Raw genomic sequence first — 6,000 nt, 5'->3', positions numbered from 1 at the left:
AAACTTGTAAGCAAAATCATGAATCCCAAGTAAGTTAATTTGAATTATTACTTGCTACATATAAATTGCATTTTATATGTTTTTTTCTGACAGTGCATTTTACATGTTAACAAAAAGGAAATTGCATTTTTATTTTTATTTTTTGGTCGAATAGATGTTGACCCTCAAGTTTAAGGTTTGAGAACTAAAATTTATGAATGTCATGTTAATGGGAACCCTTGAGGGTTACTTGGAGTAGAAGACAGTTTCACCATTTTGTTTGGATACCTATGGCTAGTAAACAAACACTGGTCCAAGAACTCTCTCTCACCATCTCATTTCCAATCTCTTAACTCTCTGTTACTATCTCCGACTCACTGACTGAGACGTACAATATTCAATGAATTTATGGTTTGGCTCAAAGACTCAAGAGATTCAATGGCATGTGGTGAGGATAAGTTGTGTGCAGAGTAACGATCATTAATAGGGTTTGAAGAAGTAAATTGGATCATAGTTTACCCGAAACAAAAGAATGTGATGATCATTTTGACGCCAGATAAAAGGATGAATCTTTTAGTTCTTAGCTTTTAACTCTCAACACTATTTCTCAGCACTGGTGTCCCGAGACATGTAAGAAGCTACCTCAACATGGAGATGCACCCACAGTAACATGAAGCTCATTAGACAGGCTTTTCAAGATTTAACTTCAGGAAAAGAACCACAGAAAATGAGTTCTGATTGCTCATTTCTTTTCGGATCAAGCAGCTTGTAGAGCTTGACACAACTCCTAAATCCTTTAAATATTATGTATCGCAATGAGGTGTTCAACCGGATATGAATTCGGTTTCGGTTCACTAGAAATAATTGCCATACTAAATCTATTTGGTTTTATTCGGTTTAGATACCCTCTTGGTTCTCGGATTTACTACCTTCGTAGTTAAAAGTTTTAAGTTTTTAACAATTTCCAAATTTAAAATCCCTGAAGGGTATCACTAAGACCATCCCAATGGTAAGAAGCTTTTAACAATATATCTTATCTAATATAATATTGTTATTTTTATGTAATTTAATTAATTAGTTAAATTTTAAATTATAAAAATAAATTCCACCAATAAAATGGTGACAACACAAGAGTCTCTCAAATTTTGTATTAGAGGTTCTCAAAATAGAGATTATGGATGTTGAGTTCTCATTCTCTCTCATCCTTTTTTTATTTTTTTTTATTTTTTAAATCATAAAAGCCTCTATGAGAGACTATCATTGGAGATGCTTTAACATACCTAAATTCTATTATGATTCACATACCTTGTGTATTGAATTTATATAATACATACCTAAACTTTAGTTTATGTAGTTTTAAAAAATTTCGTCAAAGTTTTAGGTCTCTCTTACTATATCAGTTAGCAAGCTAATTAACACAACTCAATGAGAATCTAATACGGTGATTCTATTAAATATTCCACCAAAATAAAAAAGATGTTAAAATATATATATATATATATATATATATATATGCGGTATAGGGTGGGTTATAATGTGTAAACAGCTCAAGAAAAGAAAAGAAAAGTCGTATATCCGTTATTGATCTGAAACGAAGCCAAATAACATCGAACCAAACGACTCGAAAAAAAACTCGGTTTTCGAAGGAGGCTTTAAACTTTAATTCTTAAAACTCCTGGTATCTCCAGTTTATCTTTTACCAAACCGATGATATACGAGACTCTTGCTTCCTCCACACTCCTGAGTTAAAAATTCAGTTGCCTCCTAACGAACTTGCAAGATTCCTTGTATCGGCAATTTTGAATTAACCGATAGTATCCGTCCTCATCTTCGTCTTCGTCTTGGATCCAACTGCAATAAAACCTCTGCTTTGTCTCCATCGTACATTCCTCAACAGGCTCGTTCTTGCTTCCATTGCCTCTAGTATTGTTCCCACTCTACATTCCCGCGAATTGAATTTCAAGATTCCACTCACGGCCAGAAAGTACCCTCATCTTCGTCTTCATCTTGGATCTGACTGCAATTAAACCTCTGCTTTGTCTCCATCCTACATTCCTCAACAGCCTTGTTCTTGCTTTGCCTTTGGTATTGTTCTGACTCTACACTCGGGCAACTTTTCTGTCTTGACCTTCAAGATTCCACATAATTTTTATAGTTCTGTGAGAAACTTTGCACTTTTTTCATCAGGGTCGTTCTTGCTTTCATCGGCTCTGGCTTTGTTCTGAGTCAACACTTCTGGCTTATTGACCATCAAGATATATGCCTCTACCTCCATGCGTGAGATTTGCTCCTAGTGATGAGGAGATTATAAGACTGCTTTTACAACCATATGTCAACAATATCTGCATTCCCAACTGTCTCGTCACCCAAATAGACTTGTATCAAAACAGTCCTGCTAAGCTCCCTCAAAACTACACGTGGAGCCCTACTTCAGGCCAAGAGAATATATTTTCTCTATAGAAAGTGAAGAACAAACAGTCGGAGTTTATAATAGAAATGGTTTTGATGGATATCTCACACATGCATGAAAACCTAATCTCAGTGGAAGAGAAAGAGGAAAATGAAGATCTTTTGAAGATGACAGTGTTTTTCTTCATAGGATCTGTCATTAAAAGAAATAAGAAGAAGTCCACTTTCTTTTCTGATTTTTTTAGAAACCATGAAATTTGCACTAAATTTACTCTAGAGTCTACAGAATGAGAAATATGGGACAGCTGGGAGACGTTTCTACTTGAAAAATGTTGTACTTGTTGAGAGGTTGCCTATTAGCTTGGTAAATATCCTGAAAATCAAGGTAATAAGAGATTAAACACTGGTGGGATAGCTTGAGTTTGTAACCAGAAGAGTCAAGGGACCAACCAACAGTTGGAAACGTACAGTAGAAAACGGCAATGGCAATGGAAAATGGTTTAAGAAATAAAAATTGCAATTTTGGAGGGTGGTGTTATTATAAGGTATAGGCAGAAGCTGGTTTTTAAAAACCAAGCAAGAGTTTGCACAAGATGACACCAATATGAGTATAGTATCAATTCTGAAGATTCCTGAGCCACCTGATTTAAAGCCAGAAGATGATTTAACTCTAGCAGATTGAAGCAAATTTGAATGATGTGAATAATGGAGTTAATGATGCAGCATAAGCACAAGCAATGTTTGGTGATTACCAAGAACTACTTCATTAAGATGTTCATGATGTTTTTTATGATGTTTTTTTTTTCATAATTTTTGTGCAAAAAAAAGATTTTTGTGATGTTTTTTTTCTTTAATGATTTGATTCTGTTTAAAGAGCATGCAAAAAAAATTGTTTGTTTTTCATTTATGTATTAAACTGTTCATAGTATATATAAGAATATTTTATATAATATTGAAGTCCTCATTCTCAGGATGTAGTTGATATTAAAATGTCTACAAATACTTATTGGAGTCTCTGCTAAGAAAAGTTGCAACCCACCTGATAATAAGTTTCATCCTAAGTATATTAGTTTTTTTTAATAATAAAGAGATTCTGGGTCGAAGCCTGTACATCTCTTTAAACTCGAGCCAACATTTAATATATTATCCGTCCCAGCTGTCACTCAATCCTGTGACCCCTTAGATTACTTTAGAATACTTTTCAAATCGAATATCGACCTCTGGTCCTAAGTATATTAGTTGATATTAGAGATTCTGAATACCACCATGGTTAAGGCTCCCAATTATACTTTGTAGATAACCTACTTAGTTTTTGTAAAGGCTCCATCGATTCAGTCAGTAGCATGCTCACGTTTTTGTAAAGCAGATTCCAGAGATTTCCATAAAAAGAGTCAGACGTCTATCGGTCATAGATTCTCAAGCCATCAAATCCCAATTACTTATATCTCAAGGAACCAAGAAACCATCTATGGGAGACTGATCAAAGAGTTTTTTTTTTCAAAAATCCTAGACCTCTAGGTTCCTCTCATTAGCTCGTTGTCTTCGGCTGCTATCTTTTCAAATTAGGGAATCGCAAGCTTTTGGAGCATCATTTTTTATTAAAAAAGAAACACTGCTAGTTAAAAGTAGGTTTGGATTTTTTTTTTTTGTTCGTAGAAACTTGTCTAATGGCTAAATAGCTAAAACTCTTGCATGTTTATGACAATGTTTCTACTAGAGGTGTCAAATTGGGCTCTGACCCCCGGGTTCGGCCTAAGTAGAACCGCAGCAATGCGGGATTAGGCTCCATAAAATTTGTCCAAATAAAAAGCGGGTTTCGCGGTCCAAACCCGCATGGAAATTGGGCTTTTGCGGGTCAGGTTAGAGCGGATCCACGGGTTTGCGGGCCAACCCGCAGAATTTGATGTTTTCTTGTAAAACTCGAAAAGTGAAGTATTTTGTCATCTTTGATTGGTGGATTTCGAAGTAGTAGTTTCATGGAGTGAATCGAAGCCTAGTGGAGTCACAAAATTCAGCTATTGGACTTTGTGATAGCTTCATTTCAATGAAATCAAGGAATCATCAAACTGGTATGTGTTTTATATTCGATTCGATTCAGATTCTGTGATTGGATTTTTGAATTTAGGAGAAAATCTGGTCATTGTCTTCCCAGCTACAAAACTAATATTTTTTTTTTGTGGTTTTAATTTCAGTTTAATGTCATAAGTTTGCTGTTTTTGTTGGTTTTGCTCATCGACTATATCACGGACGTGGATTTTATTTTATCTGCAGCGATGCAAAGGTAATTTAGAATCGCTTAAATCTTGAATTGACAATAAATAGTTTTGCTTGAGAATCACATTTGTTTGTACGCTGTACTAACAAATAAGCTTTGTTCATCTATTTTTTTTTTTTTGATTTTGTATGTGAATGTCTTGTTGCTTGTAACTTGATGGTTATCTAGCTTAAATTACCAGTTTTGATGTGTATCATTATTTGTAATTCATTTATTTGTTTTTCAAAACTAAGTGTCTATTCTTACCGTTAAATTGATTTTTCAAATCTTATGGCATCCTAGGGCTAAGAGTTTTGTATACGAGGTTTATCGAATTCATTTGTTTGTTCATCGAATTTACTTAGACAAGAATCTTCTTTAGTTTTGTTTCTGATGCATATTGTGATTCAGTTACGAGCAAAACTTTATCCTTCTCTTGCAGATTTTCTGGTTCTATAAGTCTAAATGTCATAAGAACTTTAAGATGAAAAAGAAAGTATGAACCCGCGGGCCAACCCGCAAAACCGTAAAATATAGATGGATCGGACTTGGACACATCAATTTGGGACCGCAGCTTATGATGGACAGCCTGCCAAACCCGGAAAAAAATTAAACCCGTATCCGGTCGGGCTAATTGGATGCGGGTTGGCTCGTTTGACATCTCTAGTTTTTACGTAAGTTTTTTTTTCTTTCGACTAATATGTTTCTACGTAAGTTTCTTATATAAGTCATAAGTGTGTATTTCTATTTTTAATTCAAAAATCAATATAATGTTCACTTTTCACATTAGTTTTTATTCATTATGTATTTTATACATACATTTTCTATTATCAAATGCAACAGCCAACATGCATCCACATGTATTGTAGTTGGCCCAATTTGTATACACTTAATGTCACGTACAACGACTGCTACCTAAACTGGTTCAGCTCAAAGACAAGACAGGAGCTAGCCAGTATCAAGACTCCGATATAGCCTACATTCGACCCGGAACATAAGGAGCTCACCGGCCAAAACCGCGACAATATTAAGATCAATGAGCTCAAGCGGTCTATAGTCAGGAAAACGACGGAGCTTTGAGCTACAAGCGCATCGCCATAATGTTCACGATCCTATTAGAAAAAGAAAAAAATATATTAAAGAAAAGAAAATTAGTTTATTAGATACGTTACGTATCTATTATATATCTATATTTATATTTCAAATTTGATATAACAGTTTCGACTATTCTGATAATTACCCTTTCTATTCATTATGAATTTTATTTATCTTTGTTATTGTCAAAATGGAGCAGCAAACATGCATATGCTTGTGCCCCATTTTTGGTTCATTTGATGTTGCGTTACGTACAGAAACAT

Source organism: Eutrema salsugineum, unplaced genomic scaffold (genome assembly GCF_000478725.1).
Source record: "Eutrema salsugineum unplaced genomic scaffold, Eutsalg1_0 scaffold_5, whole genome shotgun sequence".
NCBI classification, from domain to species: domain Eukaryota; kingdom Viridiplantae; phylum Streptophyta; class Magnoliopsida; order Brassicales; family Brassicaceae; genus Eutrema; species Eutrema salsugineum.
Note: the sequence above shows the minus strand (reverse complement) of the source record.